General features: G+C 24.5%; 1 long non-coding RNA gene across 1 annotated transcript; it reads left to right on the plus strand.

Annotated features, from left to right (window-relative positions):
• Window positions 1-18,476: 18,476 nt before the first annotated feature.
• LOC145835134 (uncharacterized) lies at window positions 18,477-19,909 on the plus strand. The gene is made up of 3 exons (XR_014369829.1): window positions 18,477-18,702; window positions 19,416-19,478; window positions 19,774-19,909. It is a non-coding gene; the product is annotated as an uncharacterized LOC145835134 (long non-coding RNA).
• Window positions 19,910-25,747: the final 5,838 nt, after the last annotated feature.

Here is a 25,747-nt window from a genome sequence, read left to right on the forward strand (position 1 = left end):
TTTTCTTTTAATAACTTTTTAATATGAGATGGATATTTTTTACTTTTGTTATTTTTAGAAAAAATTGGAACAAAACGTTTGATTGAGATTCGGATTGAGCTAATGAATTGATCGTAGAAATGCTGGAGATTTTCTGAATTTTTAAATAAAGAGGTCCAATTAATTTTTGACAGGAAATCATTGATGCTTTCAAAATCTGCTTTTTTATAGTCATATGAGACTTCTTTAGCAATAGGTATTATTTTGTTTGCAATTTTAATTGTTAGTGAAAGCAAGTTATGATCACAAGTGTTTGTTAATGGAAAATTAGTTGAGTGTGATATGATTCTATCTAGACCAAAATGATTGCAAATTATGAGATCGAGAATGTTACCATTCTTATGGGTTGGATTTTCAATTATTTGGGTTAAAAAATTGTCTGTACAAAAATTAAGAAAACACTCATGGGGTTTATTGAAATCTGTGCTAGGAATCCTCCAATCTATATGTGGCATATTAAAATCACCAAGAACATAAAAAGAACACTCTTTTGGAAAAACTATTTTAATCATTTTGATTACATTTTGAACAGTCAGTGCGCATCTAGCAGACAGTGGAGGAAGGTAGACACAACAAAATCTTAATTTCATCTTTTTTAAAATTACATCTACACATAGGTATTCAAAATTGATGTTGCTAGTAGAGATAAAATCGTTTTTAACTTTAATAACTTTAAGCGATTTTTTGAAAAGGATAGCAACACCTCCACCCCTACTAGACCTATCACTTCGGTAAATGTTATAGTTAAAAGGACACACTGTGGCATCGTTGACCTTATTAGTCAACCATGTTTCAGTCAAAAAAAATAAATCAATGTTATTCAAATTTATATAGTTCTCTAAAATATAAAATTTATTTAAAACAGATCTTATATTAGTGTAACAAACTTTTAAATAGTTGTTGTTACAATTTATATAGGAAAACTTGTTAGTGTTAAAATTAATCCTATCACTTAATAAGTTTATACCTGTTGACTCACGATTTCCTCCACTAATCCCAGATGTCCTGGGAGCGGTAACGAAAGGGCTGTTTTGTCAGTTCAACTATCTTGTTGTTCCTTATAACATATTTTATGTCCAATTTATTCTCATCAGCGATGGCTTGCTTTATTTTAACTTCTTTTCTCAATGTTCTGAAAGCTTCAACTTCCAAGAGAGTTCTGTCAGGGTTGATGTAGACTTTTGATTCAATTTCACCATTAAACATTTTCAAATCTCTCAGTCTTAACAGTCTGTGTTTGGATGCTAAATTATTTAATTTGACTATAATTGGTCTGATTTTGTTAGCTGCAATTTTACCAACTCGATAAAGTGACTTAAACTCTTCTTTTTTCATTTTATTTTCTCCTAATACTTGTTGAATAATTTTTAAATCATTTTTGCAACTTTCTAGTGCATTATGAGTTGGATTTTTACTTTCTGGAATGTTAAATATTATTACATTTAAAGCCTTTTTTTCTTTCAGTTTTTGTTCATTTTCAGCATCTATTTTTTCTGCTACTAAATTTAATTTGGTACTAATGTTTGTAATAATTTCTGTTGGTTCACTTTTCTGCATAGCATCAGCATATTTGGAGAATTTAGCTTCAAACTTGTTAAATTTAGAAGAAAAATCAGACTTAAATTCTGAGAAACTTTTTTGTAATTCTGTAATTCTATTTTCTATATTGTCTATTCTCTTACTGCTGATTTCATCTTTTTGAATCTGATCAATGTTATTTTCAATAATTCTACTTTTTTCATTATAATCTTCCTTCAATTTAATCATCTCAGCTTGAAAACAACTAAATTCATTGTCCTTCTTACTTCCAATGGCAATCAGTTTTTCTTTCAGCTGTTTCCCAATTTTGGAGGACTCAACCAATGCTTTAATTTCAGCTTCAACAGACATTTAATTTTTTATATTACAAAACCTTATTCAATATATTTGAATGTTATAAATGTTATAAAACGGTTTATAAAATGTTATAAACCGTTTTGATTCACAAACTTATAGCATTTATATCGTTTTGTTTTAAGTTTTGTCAATCTTAAGAAGTTTAAAATGTTCAAATGTTTATAAAACTACGTAGTTTAAAAAAAGTACCATCTACTAAGAAGAATTTATTTCTACGGAGAAATGTCGTCACAAGTATTTTATCTTTTAAATGATTAAAAAAAATCTTATGTTTTCAACGTATATTTTAAATAACACGATTATTAAAAAAAACCTACAAAACTAAACAAAAATCATATATATATATAATTATTTAACTTTGATGCATAAATAAGTTTTTAAACAACAACTCTATATCAAGACTTACCACACAAAATATTGTTCACAAAATTAAAACTAATCTCTTTAAGTAACCTGTTTTTAACAGGAATAATTTTGAATTATGTTTTAATTTAATTTTAAGTAGCTTTATTATTGAGAAACGCACTAAAAAAAAACAATAAAATACAACAATATTTTTATTAAAGCTAATCAGATTAGTCTTTTTTTTTATTTACTCTTTATTATTCTTAAAACATATTTTTTTTCATTATGCTTAGATTAAATATCAAGTAGACTGTTATGTTTATAATAACAGTTTTACAGACTAACATAGTTAAGTAATTAAAGAAAAACAAACTTTTAATTGTAATACTATCAAAACAAAACGATCAACTTCATAACCTCAAACTGTTTAAATAATAAAAAATACAAAACTATATAAATTATATTAATAAATATAATTAATAAAATTTTAAGTTTAACCCCCTTAGAAACTAATTTAATACCTTTAGTCTGTTTTAATTTTTTTTTAAATTGTATCACATGATTAAAACAACTCAACTTGTTTAAGTTTAGCAGCTAAAAAATTAATCCTGCGTTACTTTAAATTGCCAATTTATCTTACTAAAAACAACTAGATAAACTCTTTAATACTAGTACTTCTTTAATACTTTTACTTATTTTAATACTTTTTTACTATATTTCTAGACACCTTAGCTTGTTGTAATACGCATAAACTTCTTTAAAACTTCTCTAATAAACAAACCCAACATATTTTTAGAACATAGTTAACCAAAACTTAAAGCAGCTGTTTACAGGTAAAACGTTAAAACTCGCATGATTTAAAGTTAGCATGATTAATGATGATTAAAACTAAATAAATAGTTGTATATTGAACAAGTATTATTGTATTCAACGACATATTTCTTGTTGTTCGCTAATTATAGGTATGTCATGAAAAAACAAACACTCAAAATATTTAAAGCGAGAATATTTTCATAGAAAAGTGAAAAGTTTGGAAAAACTTTGCATACGATAATGTATTTTTTAAAGCTGATTGAATACTTTTTAACAACATGTTTTAAAACATATGATTCGCAAGGTTTTCTCAAAAACAATTTTTCAAAGTATTAATTTTATACGAGCTAACACTAATGCATAAGATTTTTAAATTACTTTTGGTTATTAGCTTAAAAATTTTGCAACCTATTCTTAAATTTTTTCTTTTTAATAGGTATATATATATATCTATTTATATAGTTCTGTAATTCTGTTCGTGTAAATTTTGAATTAATATGGAAGCTTATTCTAAACAAGTGATTAATAAAACTCAGAATTTGAAATATAAAAATCAAACTAACCGTCTAAAGTAAAAGTCTTTTTTAAAGTTCTAACTACATACTACTTTTTATATATAGAGCTTTAACTATCAAAACTTTACTCAATATGCTCTTATAGGCAGCATATGTTAATAAAATCAAGTAAAAGATCTAGTGCAGAAACCATTCAATAAATACAGCGCTTAATCAAAAAATCTTATCAGTTTCTGTAAAACGTAGTTCGCTTTTACAATTAGTAAAACCTTTAACAAAAAAAAAATAACTATGAAAAATTATGAGAAAAAATTGTTTTGTAAATTAGTGAAAAAATAAAACTCGTGTCAGACGTGATTTACGACGTTTTTTTATAAAAACCAGACTTAATTTGTTTACATTTACGATAAAATTTTAATTATCGAATTGCTTTATTGTTTAACTGCCCACAACCATTCTACTTATAAGGTATATTTCAAAAGTTAACAAAAGCTCATATGTTGTTTTGGTGGGTAAAAACATATAGATATACAAGACAATGTATTTGTTGTATAATTTTTTTTTTAAGTAGAAATCAAGCTGCTTTGTTTAACAATGGCTGTTAAACATTCTTTTGTTCTCAAATATTATTTTGTGTTTGTATATAGATGATAAGTTTCAATAAAAACCTGTTAAATCTATCTAATCAAGTGCAAAAAAGCTTTATTGAAGCTTACTTGTAGTTTGAAAAACTAAATTTGAAAACATATTTTTTAAAGTATGTTAAAATTCATTTGATATAATAATTGCATAAAAAACTAACAAACGAATATTTCGATTCAGTTTTAAAAATCATTACTAATGATTGAGATGTGAAATAAGTTTTATTTTTCCATTTACGTAATAAACCACGTAATTAATATTTTGAAGTTAAGACACGAGTACTACTTTAATCACTAGATTTTATGCCAACTTCAAGCATATAAAGGAAAAAATTCAAGTTTATACTTGTTTATGAACTCTTTTAACTTTTGCACTTCAATAAATCACATTTCTAGATTAGCAAAGATGCACTTACACAAAGATTGAAGCACTTAAACTGTGACTATTTGATTAACGACTCTTTTAAGTTTTAGTCTGTCGACAGATTTGGTTACAAATAACAACTTAATTGTGTATCAAAGCAAAAAATTTTACAAACTTTATTATAAGTTTTTGCTCACAATTTTTTTTATGTTTTCAATAATATTTTAACTTTTTGAAATAAAATATAATAGAAAAACGTCATTTAATCATTATAAATTATGCAACTAAATAAACACTAAGGTAAACAGACTTTTATTATAAATATTGAGCTTTAAACATTGTTTTTAAGTTTAAAGAACTAATGCTTACAACAAAACATAATAAATTGAACAAAGCATCTTTAGATAAATCCTGTTCAAAAGTTTTAATCAAACTTTATCTTAGCTGTTAAATAGAAAAAATACCACAGTTTAAAAAACAAAAGCTAAACAAAGTATAATATAAAACTTCATTTACCTCTTAATAAATTTTTATACTCAAAATTAACATATAGAACTTATGTCTTTAAGAAAGTAAATTAAACTGAAGAAAACAAACTTAAAAATTCAAAAGGGGTTAGTATCTTAAAACTTGGTTACTTCAATAAAAAGTTTAGTTGCTAAATGTTAAAACTTAAGTGTATATTTTGTTTTAACACTAAAAACAAGAGATATAAAGGCTTAAAGTTTTAAACTTATTACTATAAATCAATTAGACGCTTACTGCTAAACAATTAGACTACGAGATCTAGACTTTTTATATAATGTAGTTTTAAGGTCGAATTTTTAAAGTTGAAGTAATATAGTACGTAATTAACCAAGAAAAAAGGGTTTCTAGAATAATCAAAACACATCAAGATTTATAATAATCAAACTACAAAAGAAAACTATGTCAGTACGCACTTAAAAAGTCCTTGAAATACTTTGAATAAAACAAGATAAAAGATATAATACGTCAAATATGTAAGATCAAACGGAAATCAAACACTTGTTTTTTGGTTTTATCAAAACAAAAATTTAAACCAATCTAAACAGCCTAAATACTAAGTTATAAAAAAAACAGTTAACTAAATAAATAGTGCTTAAGTGTGAAATATAAGTAATAAAATCAGCTCACACACTTATGGACTAAGTATGTTGAACAAGCGAAAACTTGCAGAATTATTTACATATGAGTCAGTTGCTAGGCAATAATAAAATGTCTGTAAAAATCGTAAATATTTAAACGCTACTTACAGAACAATGTTTTTTTTTTGGGTCAATGATTAAATGATTGATAATTTATACTTGAGTTGTTTTGTTTTAAAAATGTGAAACTAACAAAAAAATTATGTTGAATTAATTTTTTTTTACAATATAAGTACTTTTGCTAAACTAGTTTTTTTAAATAACTATAAATCAAACGTTTTTAAACTTATTTTATAAAGTGTGTATTTTTTTACAAAACAAAGTTTATACGTATATATAAAACATTAATATGTTCTTTATACTTTTCTAAACCATTGTTATCTTTTTTGCACCTAAGTAAAAGTAAACAAAAATAATGCTCTTAAGTTTCTCTAATTTTGTTTATTGATAATAGAAATTCATAAATCTCTTTTCATGCTAAATTAAACTATTTCAATATGAACGTCATAAAGCTTTTGTAGTTTTTTAAATTTTCTGATTTATTTTGTTTCAGTCTTGTTCAAATTTAGATACGTTAACAAAGTTTTAAACACTTTTAACTGGTGCTTTTAACATTAAAATTATAATAATTTGTTTAATAATTAAATGCAACAAAAATATAGTTTAATTCTAGTAAGATTGTTTTAGTCTATTTTTTTGTTCAAGATAATAGTTTACAGTATAAAACTAAATTAAGTATTTCTTTATAATTAGAACTTACATCCGTTTTTCATTAATTAAGATTTTTATTTAATAGAACTAAAAATAAAGATTTAGCTCTAAAGTATTTTGTACTTTAAAAAAAACAATTTTTAATAACTAAAAGTTTTTCGAATATAAGTATATATACAATGCACCTTTTTATCTAGTAAAAAAAATCAAACTTATATGTAACAGTTGCGCCTTTCGTAAAATATAAGCTCAAAAGCAAAAAAAATTTTATAAAATTTTTATTGAAAAATAACAAAAACATAATAGTTTAACTTTCTATAATTTTCATAGCAAGATAAACAAAAAAATATTATACATAATTAGTTAAAGCGTTATATTATAATTAGTATAAATAGTTATTTTTTATAAACTTTGCTAAAACTACCTTAATTAGTAAAATATTTACGAAAGCGTCGTCAGCCAATGTCCTTAAAAACAAATCCAAAAAACAAAAACACTTTTTAAAATCTTTGAAACACTAGAAAACTAATTAAACTTTTCTTATGTGAAATAAAAATAGAATTTTGTTTAGTTTTATAATTTTAATTCTTTTGTTCATACAAAAAAAATTAGAGCTATTGTCTACTTAGCACTGCTATGAGAAAAGAATGGCTTTAATGGAAAAAATACTGTTTTTTTTCTTGCTAAAATTTCCCACAAAACATTTAGAACAAAATAAATAAATGCTCTAAATAGTTTTAAATTTGTTTACTATAAAAACAATTTATTTTTAAATTTTATTATTTAAAACAATTAGCTTGTCTGTTCGTGTAACAATAGTTTTAACAAAGTCTTTCTGTTATATATTTAAAAGACTTCTAACTTCAAATACTATACAGCAGGCGTTTCCAAACCTTTTTTCAAAAAGCCCCCTTTAAAGAAATAAAAAAAGCTATGGCCCCAATTGTCTAAGATTTCTAAAAAACTACTATTTAAAACGCTTAATACATTTTTATTTTGCTCTTAATCATCTATTTCAGAACTTTTAGTGTAGGTTTCAAATTATGCTCCATGGACCCACTTGGCCCCTTTGCTGCTCCTAAATGGCCACCTAAATTTCTGTAATCGCCCCAAAGGTGGCCACTTGGTCTACTTTGGTAAATCCTGCTTTAAAGTCTAAACTAAATACTTTTCAACTCTTTAAAAGATTGCCTGCAAACAAAAAACAAAAAAAAATATTTTAGTATTTATCTTACCCCGATTACTTATCAAAAAACTTTAAACATTTAAGTTTACGAATGTTTTACAAATAGCGCTTTGTTTTTATATTTAACTAAAACAGCCAAGTCTTTGCTCTTTTAAATATAAAAATATTTTTTGATAGTTTTGTTTTACAATGCTCGTATACGTTTTGGATACATTTGAAACACAATCAAATGTTTTTTTTGTGTTTACTTTGTTATTTTTTTATATTTTAACATTTTACGTTATTTTCAAAACAAAAACAAACTTTAACTTATTTATGTTTTAGGAAAGACAAGATTATCGGATTAATATAAAACATTGTAATTGTAAATATTTCTATATTTTAGCGTAATGTCATCAGCTAACGGTAAATTGTTTGATAGCTTTCAGTAAAATGGTCGAGTTAACTTATATGATAAAACTTTAAATCAGTTTAGTGAAATGATAATTGAAACAGTTTTTAACTCGGCCAAAATTTTCAACTCTATTTTGTTATAAATTAAGATATTTATTTTATGGTACTAACAATTTCCCGCTTGCAGCAAAAATCGGTCATACGTAGACTTATGTACACAATATAAATTATACTCTTGTTAACAACTAATTTTGAAGTTATTAACTAATAAAAATCATATAAATTACAAATAAAAGAAATTTAAATGTTAAATTAAATTAACCAATTTTATTAGGATTTCTTCGTCTGCTAAAGCTTTTTTTTTCACTTAGTCTTGCTTCAGAAAGGTGCAATCTTTTCCTTTTCATCAGTTTCTACAAAAAGTTCTTCAGATCGCACTTCCAATTTTTTTTGTGTTCTTGACCAAATTGCATTAAGTTTACCAACAATCATACCAACAAAGCTTACTTAGGTGGAGCACACCCTGTTTTATCATCTGATAACTCCTTTGTTGCTAATTTTATGTTGCCATCAAGCTTCGACAATATGGTAAAGGAATTGTAAAAAGGTACATTGTTTATTAAACGACAAAAAAAAATCGTTCAAAATATTTGGTTGTATGACCTAGTGCACGAAAATATCATACGGTTATCGAGTCGCACATCACTTTGATACATTTTAACGTCTTGTCCCGGACAAGATTTCGTTTCACTTGGTTCCACGTTTTTCCGCCGTACTAAAGACCAGTGGCGGCGACGCATGCTATTTTTGTTAGAGGGTTGAAAAATTTTAAGTATGTATTAGAAAACCGCTAAAATTGATATTTTTTCAACCTAATTTAGATAAAAAATATCGACAAATACACTGCATTTTTTTTTTGAAAAAGAAATTTTTCAAAACACACTTTTCCTTAAAAGATTGCCCGCAAACAATAATAGTTTTGTTTTTATATTAAACTTACCCCGATTATTTATCAAAAAACTTTGAAAAGTGTGTTTTGAAAATCTTCTTAATTAAAAAAAAACTCAATGTATTTGTCAGTATATTTTAAAAAACTTTGTAACCCAAAAAAGTTACTAAACTTAATTCAGTAAGATAGAAATAGTACAATTGCATTTAATTGTTTGTATACACAATTTTGTTCAAAAATTAATAATTTCAACATGTTTTTACTTTTCTTAGTTGGAGTGTATAATCCAATGCTCCACCTCACGTCACGATACACAGCCGACTTTGTGCGGATAGATAATTTGGCAGTAACTTAATATGCTTCTTAATTTGTCATATCATAATATCTAAGTAAACTAAAATGCAATCTGCTAGTAGTATTTTGCAACTAGTTTACCGCAGTTTTATGATCGTTAATAATTGTTTTAAAAGTTTTGGCCAAGGTTAGTTGTAATAAAAGTTTTAAAAATTGTCAGGCTAATATTTCAAACCATCTTAAACTTGCTCCAATGACCTCACTTTTTAAAATTAAGTATTTTTGATTCATCAAAGTTTGGTTTAAATACATAATATATACTTCTATAGAAATATTTTATTTGTTTTGTAAATGTAGTCTTTAAAATAAGTTATCTGAAAACGTCTGAAGTTTAGTTAAGTTTTATATTTTATCAGCAACTGTTAAAAGTTTATACTGTTATACTTAACTTTTAAACTAATTAATTGTTTAAAAGTTTTACTGAAACATTTTTATATTAAGTTTTTAAAGCTTCAATGTATAACGTAACAGTTTTAAGTTGCATACTAGTTATTGAAAATAAACAGTTTTAATAGTTAAAACATTGTTTAAGTTAATTAATGTTTTTTTATTTCGTTTTATTTGCAAAAGAAATCTGGTTTAAATTTAAAGATATGCATTTTACTAAATAAACTTGAAAAGTTTATAAGTTTATACATTTTCAAAGAAATATGTTTTAACGAGAAATACGCTTCAACAACAAATGCTTCAGAATTATTTTTAGAATTTAGCCTTTATTGAAAGCTTTAACTTCAAAACAGCAGTTTTTACTGCGTTTACAAATTATAACATGATAGTACTAAGTTCAATTGTGAAAATCATATACCTTACATATGTTAAGTTTGACATTTGTAAAGAAAAAGAAAAACAAAGTTTAAAAGTGTAAAATATTTTCGTTTGATGTATAACACTTTATTTTCCTTTTAAAGTGGTTAATGGTAAGATTTACATGTAGTAGTGAAAAATTTATCAGAAAACATACTTTCAAAGATGTTTCAACTTGTTTTATTTAACTTGTATTGCATTTAGTTTAAAAACACCGTTTGTATTAGAGTTATAAAATATATTTAGTTTAATTATGTATTATTAGGTATTTTTTTTATGCTGAAATTTAAAACATTTTCAATTTACTTTAATTGCTCACAAATAATGCAATAAACAGACAATAACACCTACATTGAATTTATTAAACAGTTACATTTGTAAACCACATTTCATTGTTATCTGATAATTTTAATACCATTTTTCTACTATTCACTTTATTTAACTATGTGTACATCAACAAAATTATGTAGTCAAAATTACTGTAAGCTCAATTTCGTTACTTAAGTAAACCAATTAAGCTTGAAAATTATTTACATATAACTAATCTTTCGTATAACATTAAAAAATTTAGCTTTTAATTTGACTTCATACTATATAAGGTGCTTAATAAATAGTGTTATCACGGTATTTCATTAAAGTTATAAACCTGTTTTAAATAGTTTAGTTACACATTTTTTTTATATCGTTTGCTTTTGTTTATTCTTGTATCATTTTTTATGTTGTAAAACAAAGATTTCAAAACAGAATACTAAATTTTTTAAGCCAAAATAAAGAAAGTATGGATTTAAGAATTTTACAATAATTATATCATTTTAAGTGAGATACTTATAAGCATGTAATAATCAGAAATTTAAAAAAGTTTATCTATAAATATAATAAAAACTTGATAACTACTTAGTAAACAACATATTCATAATTTTACAGCAAGTAATAGTTTAAATATATCTCTCAGTTATAATAACTTAACAAAAAAAAAAAAACAAAACGGATTTTCAGTTTTAGTTTTTCCACAATTTTGTTTACAGAAGTTTATCAATGTCTAAGTCAGCAAGAATTTTTGTTATAAACAAAGTAGTTAAAGCATTTCAAAATTGATCTTGATTTTATTTAAATATTAAATTTCACATCGAAAAAAGAAAATAAGTAAAGTTTATAACATTTTTGTTTAAGCTCAAAAAGTTTAAAGTTTCAATTTTTTTAGTATCTAATTGCGAAAACATATATAAATACAAAGTACTTTTAATAACTAAATTACATATTAAATGGAAAAAGCTTTTAACTTAAATGTTTGAAAACCAAAAGCTTGTAATTTATAAATATATTAAATGTAAAAGTGTATATTAATTGACTTTTATTACTTTGTTAGCCAATAAAACATTATGTATTTATTTTTATTATTTTAATTTATTAGAAACACTTTAAGTCATGAGACTGATCGAATGAACTAATTTTGTGTAAAAAATATTTTGTACTTGTAAAAAATAAGTATTGCTAATATTATAAGCGTTTCTTCGAACTTATAAAATACAGTTTTCTTAGTAAAAAACCTACAGTATAAAAGCATTAAAACGTTGTTTATGTTCGAATAGTTGAACAAGTATTAACCGCGGTTTATTAATAAAGCCAAATCCATAAGAAGCATTTAAAAGTCTGTGTACTTATCAATGTTAAACATAACAACATAAAAAAAAAAATTATCAGTCAGTAATGTGAAAGCATTTTTTTGTTTTAAATAGTATAAATTTTTATGGGAACTTTTTTTATCTATGCAATTTAAATTACTCAACAATAAATTTGTTTTTGTAATTTAATACAAAAATATGTTTTTATAATAATTTTTATTCTGTAATGTTAAATTAGCCTTGAACTAGTTTGTTATAAAAGGAAGTATGTAAAGTATGGAGTTTTAATTTGATTTCTCATTTTAGTTGTAATAGCACTATATAAGTAGAATACTTTTAGGCTATTTTTATTTATTGAGAGTACAGGTACTTATATAATACTTTGTGATGAGTTTATATAGTTTTATTAAAACTAAAAGCTCACAAACCAACGATTGAAAAAAATTTAGAGCAGATATATTTTAACAAACTAACTCTAGAATTTCTAAAATAAGAAATTGTGAAGTATGTCTAAGAAACTGTAAAAGCTTTGTAACACACATCAAACTTCTGTGTTGTCAAATTAAGCTATTTTATTAAACAGTTTTGAGACATTTACTTATATTGTTTATAAGTAATAAATTTGGGTATAAATTTATTTAGTATTTTTGTTTGTTTTTGCTTGTACTTGAAACGATAGAATTATTATTATTGTGTACCTTAAAAGTTTACTAGACGCGAACCAAACTTTATATGTTTCACAACAATAAAGACATGCACAAAGGTCTATAACTAAAAAGAGAATGTTAAGTTTTAATAAGATTTATTTAATGTGTTACTTAAGCTACGTCTGAAATAAGCTAACAATAAACTCTTTTTATTGTAAAAATATCTTAAAATTAAAACTTTAGTTCACTTATATTGTAAAACTACTATTTGTAGATATTATATTAAGTAACTTGTTTGTAAAATGTTTCTTGCGTTTTGTATTTTGAGATCTACCAAAACTTTATATCGTAAATATTTAGGATTACCCATTTGTTTTTATTTTTGTAAAGTAAAAAGCACCTAGCATTTAGCTTCTTTTAAAATACAGTTATCTTTAATTTTTTAAAGTATATAAGTAGACATATATGAAACCTTAGTAACAAGTTTACATACTTAATTCTTGTCACTAAAACAATACAATTTAATTACATTTATACACAAAAGCTAATTGTTAAGCAATTAAATTTTTAAGTAACAAATTTGTTTAATACATTTTAATTTTAAAACATTTTTGGCATAAATATTTAGCGCTCAAACATCAATAAATTTAATTTACTTACAACTAATTGCCAAAAAACCATTAAACAGATTTAATTAAAATATATTTTTTGAAATAATTAGTCATGAGACTTAAAAATAATGTATATATATAAGTATGGTTACATTTTTAAATTAGTCTTACACTTCTTTGAATATTAGTAGTTTATGTCGCTTTATGACGTTTTAAACTTAAGCTAAGTAAATGCTTAATCATGAGTTTTACTGCGTACTTTTTGAAAATTCTGACTACTCAACATTTTTTAACAGTAATCAATTAGTCTCTTAGGAATATTTCCAAAAATAAACATTGTTTTTAGTTTTGCACAGTTCAAAGTAATACAAAAATGTTCAAAGCAATTAACTTAAAATGCTGCATAGTTTAGTGTTTGATATTTTTGTTTTATTTGTTGTTATAAGGTGCTTTGATAGGTCTGGTTTGGTTTGTTTTTATTTTAACTCTCCTTTGGCATAGATTGTGTAGCAACACTTAATTTTGATGAAAATTTGTTTAACAATTTCACTTTTTTTTACTATTTGTTCATGTAAAACATTTTTTTTAATAATTAAACTCAAACTTCAAAACTTGTTTTTTCTAAGCATGTAAAATTATTAAAGAAGCTAAACAAAGCTCAAATACAAAAAAAAGTCAAGTATTAAAGCAAAAATAAAAAACTCAAACACTAAGAAAACTTAAGTAGATGCATATATTAATTAATTTAATACAACTTTTTCTAAAGTAATATCATCAAAAGCTAATTTCTTTATTGATAAAAATATTTTTTTAGACTTTGTTTTGTTATATATTTAAGCTTGTTCGTTGAGTTTATAGCTGCGATTTAGTGAACATGTTTTGTTGATGATTTTTAGTTTTAAGATTTTTCTAACAAATCTAACTTAGTATAAATAAGGTCATTTCGTAATAAGAAAGAATATCTTTAGTGTTATAGATATTATTATTTCTGATTTTATTCAAAAAATTGTGATAGAAGAAGTGATCAAATAAATATATTTTTTAGTGAAAATAATTAAGTGTATGAAACAATTAAGTTCAATTCAAATGTTGCCGAGTAATTTGAAATTGAACACTTTTAAGTTTTACGAGCTGAAGGTCTCATGACAAAGAATATCATTTTTTAATTTAATTAGTTATATGAGAGTCTTCACATGACTAGCAAAATATACATATATTAAATTTATACATTAAAGCAATTACATATTCAAGTACTTGAAAAAATGTAAACTAATTAACCTCAACTTTTAAAAGTAGAATATTACTTAATTTCAAATTTGCTTTTTATTTAAAAAGTGTGGTCAATGACAGTATACATATATAGCACAAAAAACTAAAGTAATTAGTTAGTAGATACTTTTAAACTTAGTTAACGTAACTTTAAAAATAACGTTAGGTCTTTTAGTTACAATAGTTATAGTTTTAACAAAGTAAAAGTTGGAAACAGTTACATTTACCTAAAATAAAGAAATATTGAATAGAATAATAATTAAAACTGCTAATAAACATCCATGAAAAACTGGTAAACTGTATATAACTCAATGTATTCACTTTTTCATACTTTTAGCACGCTAAAGTTCAAATCACACATATTGTGTTTTAAAAAATTTCAAGCATAGTTCAAGTTACTAGAATGACAAAGTTAAACAGAACTTATAATGCTGTAAGAAAAAGTGCTTTGTAAAAAACAAATTTTGGTTCAAAAAATCTTTTAACAAACAACATTCGTGAGAAAAGAGAATGATTTTTTTCAGTGAAAGAGATTAAACAACAATTTTTGACCTTTTCAAAAGAAGCAATTATTGCATTAATTGGCAGAGTCGGTAGTAGCTGATACAGTTCAATAGTAAACACGACTCGGTAATAGACAGTGTCAATCCAATTCGATAAGAAAAAGTTTTGAGTTTTTTGTGAGTACATAGTTAAAAGTTTATTTTTAGCTTCTTGAAACAGTTCTTTGTTTTGAAAAATTTTGGTTTTGAAATCAAATTAAGTTCAGTTTAAGAAATAAATATTTCATTAAGATCTTAAAATTGAATAAGTTCAGTTTAAATTAACTTTTTTATGTTAAATTTTAAAATATGCATTAAAAAAAAATATTTCGTTTTAAGTGCATTAGGATGTATTAATTTACTTTATACCTAGAAAATTTAATTTCTATTGAATAATTTTACGACTTAATCAAACTGACACTAATTTTTTCTATAATTAAGATCAAATTTTTCAAATCCTTGCTCTTGAAAATGTAATTCAATATTACCTCAAGTACTTTTGTTATATAAAAAACTAAACAACATTTAAATACTTAAATGGGCTTTAAATATATAAGTTCAGAAGTCTTTTGTTAAATGCCCTAGTAAACTATAATGCAGTACTTAATAAAATTTAGCAACTTTTGAACTTAGCTTTTAACATGTTTAAACTTTAAAGTGAAAAACATTGTGACACACTTAGTTTTAAGATTAGTTGTTTTTTTCTTTTGTACATGAATTTTACTATTCTGGTGTTTCTAAAACTAAATGTTTTATGTAAAACATCTTTTACAACTTTATTTTGTTTCTGTAAATAGATTCATAGTTTTGAACTTTCAAAACTAACTTTTGATTTTTTATTAAAAATTTAAACAATATAGTAAGTTTGGTGATCTAATTAAAGTTCACAAAGATTTCCGAAGAGTAAAAGCTCATTAACCGTTGTTAATAGTTAGTTAATAAATTAACCAACAAGTTATTCAAAACATTTTTGTGCCAAGTACTTAATAAATAAAATTTAAAAAATATTTAAGTCAGATATAGGAAAAACAAAATTCATTCATATAAATTAGTTAGTTGCGTTTTCTCTTTACTACTATCAGCTGTTATTACCAACTTTTTAAATTTAATGTATAATGCAACTACTAACATTGTTATTAACAGCAATATTAGTTTATGCAAATGTAGCAGATATTGAGAAAATCTTGCTATTAACAATCACTTGCCCTTAATAGCTTAAAACTTTGATGATAGTTTTATGTTAACTGTTTGTTGTTTTGGATCAAGTTCAAAAGCATACACATTTTTAGCTCTTAATTATAATTAGTGAAAAAAAAGTTATGTAAAAACTGCACCATTTTTGCTTTAGTTTTTAAAATTTAGCACGTATAACTTTTGAGTTTAATAAAATAACAAGTTTAAAAAAAAATTTTTTTGTTTGTGATAATGACCTAATTCGTTTAAAAAGAGAAAGCTCTTTTAAGCTTAAAAGTTATTTAAAAAACAATTGAGAATTTGTTTTTGTTTTTGAAAGGTTACATCATGAGTTTTATAAAAAGATAAAAGCAGTTGTAAAGACTTTTAACATAAAAGAAAAAAAAAATGTAATAATTTTTTTCAAAAAAGAAACTTATCAAATAAACTTCAAAGCTTTGAATTTGTGTGTAATTTATAAAAAACAAGTATATGTTTCAGTAATAGCTCAGTGGACTATACAAGGCACTCGTTTACAAAGTAGTTAATTGCTTATCAAAATTTATTTTATCAAGGCAACCAAAGTGTTGTTTACAAAGTTTGCAATATTTATTAGCTGTTTATAATGTTAGTTAAAGAGGCTTGATAAGTTTTTAAACAAGTGTTATTTGTTAGTAGCTTAAAAAGAATTAAAATAACATTATATGTTGATAAATAATTTCGATTTAATATCTCACATATACCTTAACACCAAGCTTAAAAAGTTGTTATGGTTTAAAGTTAAGTAATTTTAGTTTTGTTAACTTACATCGAAAAGAAATACTAGTCACTTGAATTCGGCCATTAATATGAAATGGTTGATATTTTTGTGGTAAAATACGTTTAAAAGATTACAAGTAATCTAAAATAAAAATTTCGTAATATGTTTATAGCAAAAAAACAAGTAGTTAAGATTGAAACAACAATAATTAGAATTAGTTTAGGATTTTAATTCTTCATACAAAGTATATTTTTTAAATGTGGTTTTGGCTCTTTTTTTTCAAATAACTTTATACTTATTTTACAAATAGTTTGTTTTATTTATAAGTTATTTTTTTTCATTCATAAATAAGCTTAAATAAACGTTTTTTTAGATTTAACATTTTACCATGAACCGTGTGTTACTTATAACAATTGTTCTTGTTTCTTGCCTAGCTTCAGTTGCTATGTCGGGTAAGTCTAACTTGTTTACTTTTAAACAATTTATAACTTACACACTTTGATTTAGTTTACTTTTTGAACTAAATGCTAAAGTTTTTGCTTTCTTTTGAGTACATATAGACATAGTTGATTTTAATTAGTTTTACCAGGTGTTTCGATCTAACGTCTAGCCAATTAGCAATATATTGACTATACTTCCTTTATTTATTAGCAAAACTATCATTTTACAAATGATTTTTCTTTTCAAACTTTGCCTATATTTTTTTTTTGATTCGAAAAGTTTTTAATAAGTTCATAATGGTTAAATAAAATTAAAAATAGTTAAATAAATGTAAAGTAATGAAAAAACACATAAAAAACAATGTTTTAAAATGAATTTGTTTATCTTCCATATATAGCATAAATTAGCTTTATTAAATAAAAATTTAAGTTAGAAAAGTTTTTTTTTTGCCAATATTAGATTTTTAGTTTCTCAATTGTAGCAAATTCTTTGTGACGTAATCAATAATCACCATGAACCAATTAACACTTATAGTTTAAAATAGTTCACTAACGTTCTTAAGCTAAAGTTCGAAGTTTTTATAATAACCAAACAAACTAATAATTATTTACTATGCTGTGCCCATTGTTGCTGTACTACTTTATAACAAAGTAAAGTGGACTTTAGTATCTTAAAATTTTTGCATTTAAAAAATTAAAAAACTTACAAAACAGGTAACTTGTTGAGAGTTTGACTAGCTATTTTGAACAAAAAAACATATATTTCATTTCAGAAAAATATAATAACATATTTATAAAATATTTTTTTATTTTCAGATTGCCAAGTGGGCACCAACATAGAGTGTGACGTCAGCGACCACTTCGCGGGAAACCCCATCAACTCGTGCGTCACCGACTACAAAACGAACGCGATGACGTGCAACGTGAACAGCATCAAGGTCGCCTGCGGACACTGCGTCACCGGACCCGCCGTTACCGCGGCGACCGTCAAGAAGGTGGCGACCACCCCGACGGAGGTTACCGAACTGAACCTCGATGATGATTCTGATTATGACGTGGCTGACGAGACGACAACTGGTGCTGGCATGACGTCACAGACAGACAGCACCGTCACAAAAGCGACTGGAAACGAAACCACTGAACCTACTGAAGCTGTCACCGGTAAAACGATCGAACAAACCACTTCAACTAGCGCTGGGGCGAACCAAACAGCTAATGACGTCACGAAAAGCGCGAACTACACCACACCCGAAATGACGTCAGCGCCCGAGAATGCCACGTCAGCTACTACGTCATCGACACCCAGTGACGCGACCACCACCAAGAAACCTGATTCGGGATCGGAGCAGACCACGACCAAGAAGCCGGATTCGGGTTCGGTCCAGACCCCGGTCATCGTGGGCGTGGCTTGCGCGTTTCTGGTGGTCGCTATCGGCGCTGGCGTCCTTGTTTGGTACAAGAAGTATGTAAAGTTTTTTAATGAAATGTATTATCGATTTAATGTAGCCTGTTAATAAGTCAAACTAACTAAACAACTAAATGTGGCCTTATTTTGTTTCTATTAAAATAGTATTAGATGGTATGTGTAAAAGTTACTATTTGCGTCCTTGTGTGGCATATGAGGTACATTTTAAAAAATTTATCAATTAGTTATATTGCTAAACTTGTGTTCTTTATATATGTTTATTTATCCAATAATCAGGGTAAAAGAAACCAAAAGACTAAATTTAAGACAAAAGTTTAAGCTTTTAGTTTGGTAATGTTAAATGATTAATGTAATAACAATCAATTTCATTGCATTTAAATTTACTTATTTTAAAAGCTTCCAAAGCAATCGTTAAGTAAGTCTCAAAAAAAGTTTGTTACATGTTTTAATTTCCTTTAAGATTTTAAAACAGTAAATATCATTTAGAGTTAAGTTTGCTTAATTAAGACAACTAGTTTTAAGTTACTAGATTAGTGAGAGGATAAAAACTTGAAAACGTTTTAATGTGGAAGCTTTCCTTAAATTAAATTCAATAGTCTTATATTTAATTACACAATAAACAGTTTTTTTTTTTCAATTTAAAACCTAGATTATTTAACTTATTAAATTAAGTATGTTAAAATAGCAAATACTAAAGAATATAAAAAGTTCATATATTTGTTATACAAATAATGTTTTTATATTTGCAGCAGAAATGATGTAAAAAGCGACAAAGATATAGAAATGAACAATTGCCAAAATAACTAGTTTTTGTTAGTTTTCTTATAATGAATCTTAAAATTTATTAAACTTTAAGCAAAATTATAGACATTTATAAATTATAAAATCTCAACATGGTTTTGATTTAAAAACTCAGTGTTTAAGATATGTTACTAATAGAAAACTTTTATAGCAGCTTTAAGTATTTAATAAAAAGTTAAAGACTTAAAGGATTGACGTAAACTTGAAGTAGTACAATTAATTTTTGCAGTAAAATTTTTTGATAAATTAATCTTTACTTTTTATGACCTAAATTTATTTTCTAAACTATACAAAAAAATTTTACAGGTCATTGACAAAGACTGGTTTTCCTATGGTCTGTACAAATGGCAGAATTCTGCAACTATTAGGAAATAAGTGATGTTCTTTTACTAAACTGTGCTTTAGACTGGTTCAGTTTACATTCCTTCTTATAATTTCTTAAAATGTTTTAGCTTATTAAAGCTGGTTTGTGTACTTATCACTTTTAAAACTTTCCAGTTACGCAAAGTTTGTTTTCTACAATATTCTTACAAACTATCTCAATAACTAGTTTTGTTGTGATCTTTATTTTAGTTTCAAGGTTGAAGACATTGACTTATGAATATTTTTGAGATTTTTGTATAAAAAATGAGGTCAATGTTCACAACTATTAGCTATAAAACTTTAATTTGAACTTTTCAACTTTTCAATAAAGTTATTATATAAGATAACTGTTTTTCTTCAAATATGTGTTTTTTGTTTTATTTTTGCACGCTTATTTGTTGATCAAATAAACAATAAAACCAAAGAATAAAATCAATTTGTACGACTTATAGATTAAAATATTATTTCGTACTTCAATGACTACTTTCTAAATATATTTTGAAAAACTTAAAGTTAATATAAAAGTAATAAATATTTGTACTTTAAATTTTACCAACGTTATAAAGGTATAGGTATCTGGTTTAAAAGTAGTTTTTGTAATAAAATCGACAATAGCTTTTTTCAACCTATTTGAAGCTAGATTTGCGTTTTTTTATATTTCATTAACAGCTGTTTAAAAAAACTTTTGAAAATTAGTAATTTTGAAAAATATAAATAATCTAGTGCTTTTCTGCCAAAATTTTAGCTAAACGCTGTTAATAATTAAAAAAACCTTTAAAACTAAAACACTTTAAAGGCTTTTATATCCGAAGTAGTTTATATGTACTAAAAGAATAAATTTTGACTTTACTTTTACAGCTACGCTTATACTTATGTCTTATTGTTTTCATCTACTAAAAGTAGAACTTGGTTTGCAAAATTTGTCATAACTTAAATTTGTTATAGAAAAAGTTTAGCTTAAAGTATATACTTCAAAACTCCTAAAACAAGTCAAATAACATATAAAAATAGAAATTGAATCTAAATTTTTATTAAAGAAAAATTTAGAAACCAAAAAGTTTATAGTAATATTCTAACTAATGTTAAGTTTACAACTTTTATATTTTAAAATCTATAATGGTAAGGTCAGTAATTTGTTTTCTTAACAACTCAATATACATTTATGGTTTTTACGATGCATTGTTATGCTTAACCTAGTTTTAATCTATTATGGTCAAATATAATTTTTTTGATAAATGCTTTGACGAGTGTTTTAATTTATTTAAATAAAACTTGTTTAATGAAAAAAAAGTTGAAATATGAAACAAAACACTAAACAAAATAAATGTATTATATAAAAAAGTAGAAACAAAGTTTTAAAAGTTTTTATTTTAGGCCGCCAAAATTTTTATTATTTTAAATTAAAATTTTTTTAGTTTTCAGGTTTGAATCACAAAATAGTAACCGATTCAAGCAAATAAAACCCTGTTATTAAATTAAATGCTTTAAAACGTTTCTACTAGAACAATTGACGTTCATAAAACTAGTTGACATGAAGTTTAAATTGAGTTGGAAAACATTTTATAAATAGTTTTTTAAAGCACTAAACTTCACATGATTTCTTCTATTTTAAAATCAATTTAAGAAACTGTAGAAATTTTATTTATTTGAATAAATATAGTTAGTATACTGCAGGGGCGTGTCTAGACTTTTTTCAAAGGTGGTTCACAATTTTTTTGTTAATAATTTCCCGCATAAGTACGCATTTCTTAGGTATGCACTGCCAGTTAATTACGCAATATTTAGCCGAGAAACTCTGTGTTTAAAATGCTTTTTTCTGCTTAAAAATAACAAAAAATCATTTAAGTATATTTTGGAAAAATGTTATTTTTTTTAATTTATTATACTGCAAGAATCAGAAAAATAATATTAATATTAAAAACTTTTTTTTCAAGTAACTTAATCTATAAAAATTGAAATTTTACTGAAAAAATGGGTAGTTACCTTGGATGACGTCGCACCAATATCAATCTGAAACTATATTTAATTCAGTATTGTTTTTTGCCATAATTATAGGCTTAAAATCTATATTTTATAAATACATAAATAAAACTTATTTATAATAAACCAATAAAACTTATATATTTAATTGATATTTGTGCAATATAATTTCAGCTTAATATTTGTGCAATATCATCCTAGGTAATAACCAAAAAATGTTTAGATTTATACAATTAAATTAAAATACCTTTTAAGTTATAATTAAATGTCGCCTGATGGTGCAGGAATTCTAATGATAATTTTGAAATCTTTTTGAGTTGAAAATTTAAAAAAATCAAGAACCAACTTTATGGCCTACAGATATACAAAAACAAAACAACTTAAATAAAAATATTAAAATACCATTAAATGATAAAAGAATAAATTCTAAGGTGGTGTAGTTGTCTAAAGATGATTTTGAAAACTTTCTGAATTGAACTTTTCAAGATAAAAACCCAGTTGGTTGACACATAAACAGAAAACACAAATTTTAAAGTACAAAAGCTTCACACAACATTATTGTATATAATAAACTAAGTAAAATAAAACTTAAGTGATTTTATTGGACATTTTTTAGTAAAATTGTACTTACTAGTTCAAAAACAACATTTGATCAAAAAAAATTTACTAAGTAACGATTTATAGTGGGAACTAAGAGCATCTTAGTAAAAAGTTTCCTAGAAAAAAAGCTACTTTAAAACTTTTAACTTTTATAATGTCACAATTAAAGTTTTATTTAAAATCTATTTCAGCTGGGCAAAAAGGAGCTTTTTTTTTTAAGGAAACTTATTAATCTTTCAGTGTTATAAATTCAACATTCATTATTCAAAGTTTATCAGTAACAAAAACAAAGTCAATAAACAACGTTTTTAGTGATGTTCTAAGAATCTTTTTTTCTTCTTCTTTTCTTTTTTTTCAGGGGGTTCACAGGAAACAGGAAACCAGTCAAAACACGCCCCTGGTATGCTATAAAAAGCAACCAATAGCCAACAAAATCTCATAAATTTTATTACTTTATTAAATTATTCGCATTTATAACTTAAATAGTTCAAAATGCGTTTTCTACGAACTATGTTTTTTTTGTTGTTGTAGGGTAGACCTTAAAAGATACTAATGTTTATATATAAACTTAAATTGCGAGTCATATAGATTACTATTTACTTTTTTTTGATATCAGAACTAGCTTAGAATACTGTTATAAATAATGATAAAATAATCTTTAATAACTTTAAGATACCCCACTTTAACTAACACTTAGTAAATAATCTATACGACTATTATTCATAAATTAACCGTTTTAATCTTTTAATTTTTCTATCATTAATTAATAGTAAAAATCTGTTTGAAAATAATATACTTATTTTAAGTTTCATCGGCTATATGAAGTTTCAAATAGGTACTTAACTGCACCACACGATTACTAAAAATCAAGCAATACATACATTTGATTTGAGTAAAAAACATATACGTTTATAGAAACAAACTTGTTTTTATACTAGTTTAAGTTCTTGGTAATTATTAAATATTTTTATTTTTTTAACTAGTTTTGTTTAGTAAGTTTTAATATTTTAACTTTTGTCAACAATTAATACAAAACTCAAGCAACAAATGTCTATTGCAAAAAGGTATTTTACTTTAAAATATAGTTCATTTCAAAGAAACTTTGACTTAACAGACGGTTTTTAATTTAAATAATACATAACTTACAAATTAAATAAAACTGTTTTTTCAATGAAAGTGCAATATTTTTTTCAGTAATGTTTAAAAGTATTAGAATATAGTAGATCAATAACTTTTTAGTTGGTAGTCTACAATTGTAACTTAGGTTTTTGTAGGTAGCAGTAGAAGATATTAAAATTTGGAAATAAAATAATTGGACTTTTCTTTTTAAACAAGCATCAGTTTATATATATATACTTATTGTTTTTTAATAAATGTCAAAGTTTTTAAATTTTTATGTTAAAGTTCATGAAGCATTTCAGAAACTCATATACTTTGTTTTTATGTTGTAAGAGTTATATATTTTTCCTTCTTCTCAGTATTTCAAACTTCCTAACCTTTAAATATTTCGTATAAGATAAAATTACCTTTAATCTAGAAGGAAATAGGTAAAATAAAGGAAACTAATATTGAAACGTGTTTTTAAAATACTTTTTTTTTTACTTCAAAAAAATAAATTTAGATGGTATGAAAACTACTTTGTTTAGTATTTTATAAAAGTACGTTTATAGCTATTTCTAATATTTTAGATTATTTTGTTTAATCATTGACTACTTAATTGTTTCTAGTAGTTTAAAAAAATTTACACTTAGTTCATCAAGCAAAAGATATAGTTAAGTTTTGAAAATTAAATGTCTGACTAAAGCTTAATTTTAAATTGTTTTTTACCTTAATTACAACCTCAGTATATTACAGTTTTTAGTAATAAAAATAAATCATTTTGCACAATATGTGATTAATTTATTTAAATAAACAATTAAAGTTTTCAAGCAAGTGCGATTTGTTTATTATTTACACCAGTTTTATGCTGAACCATCATATTGACACTTATCTGTTAGAAACATCTTCGCATAAGCAGTAAATCATTAAATCGTTCGTTAAGACAATAATGCAAAGTAAGCACTAATACTTTTTCGTACACTCAATATTTATGCTGGCAGTTTTATTTGTATATATAAGGAATCAATGTTAAACTAATGATTGGTAAAAAGATAAACTTTTAGAAGGGTATTGAGTTTGCTTAATACTAAGAACATAGGTACATACTTTTTTCTTTCAATACTAAAAGAAAAGTAAATCAGATAAACGGCTTGAAAAATATTTGTATACAGTTTGATAAACTATAATTTTAAAAAAAAGTTTAGCCTTAAATATTTTTAACTTTTACTTAAAGATGTTAAGATAGAAAGTAATTATATATAAATTTAAATTTCAATTCTAATAGATAAAAATAAAATACTTAAGTTTTTTTTTTAGTTAACTGATACTTTTATTTTACTTAGATAACTATAAAGTGCTAACAAAGTTTGGTTTTATAAAAAAATGTTTAAAAACTTTTCAAACCAGGTTCTTTTAAGCGTACTTATGAATAATAGTATGTACTTCAAAATTCTACTAGCTTTTTACTTGGTATCTACAGCTTTTTCTGGTTAGTTTAACTGTATTTTTTAAATTTTTCTAATTTAAACTTAGTAATTAACTTTTAAAATAAATTTACTCAGGTTTATTCACAGTATAAAAAAATTGTACTTATGAAGTTTTACACTTTAAACACTTTAAAACTAAATTAAAACTTAATGCTAAGTTTTATTTAGAATATTTTTGTTTAGTTTGTTTAGAAAGTAGAAAAATTAAGCACAGTTTATAACTTTGTATTCAAATACATTTAATAGAATATATAAAAGTTTAAAACTGTTATGTTTTCACTTATTAAATGCCTAAAATGTTGATTTCGGTCTTTATTATTTCAAAAAGAGTTGTTAAGCTATATAAGTTTTAATAAAAACATCTTACTTTAAACCTTTTGTTTTTTACAACAGATTGTCAACGAGGAACAGACATTGAATGTTCTTACCACATCAAATACAAACACAACTGTTTTGCTCACAACAACAGAACGGTTTGTATTGGCAGAGATACCCATGTGGACTGCGAACCTTGTCCCGATACCACTACACTAAAACCTCCTGTAACCATGACAACGATTTCTAGCGGCTCCTTAACCCAAAGTATAGAAGACACAAAAAATTCAACCAGAGAAGTTTCCACTGGTAAACTATCATCTGGTGTTGGGAGTACTGCGACTGAAGCTAGTTCAATCATGAAATCGAAAAAAGTTTCCAAGACAACTGCTACCAACAGACAAAATGTAAAAGTCAAAACTACAGCAACGGAAAAT

This window comes from Thalia democratica, chromosome 4 (genome assembly GCF_965202585.1).
Source record: "Thalia democratica chromosome 4, ktThaDemo2.hap1.1, whole genome shotgun sequence".
NCBI lineage: Eukaryota > Metazoa > Chordata > Thaliacea > Salpida > Salpidae > Thalia > Thalia democratica.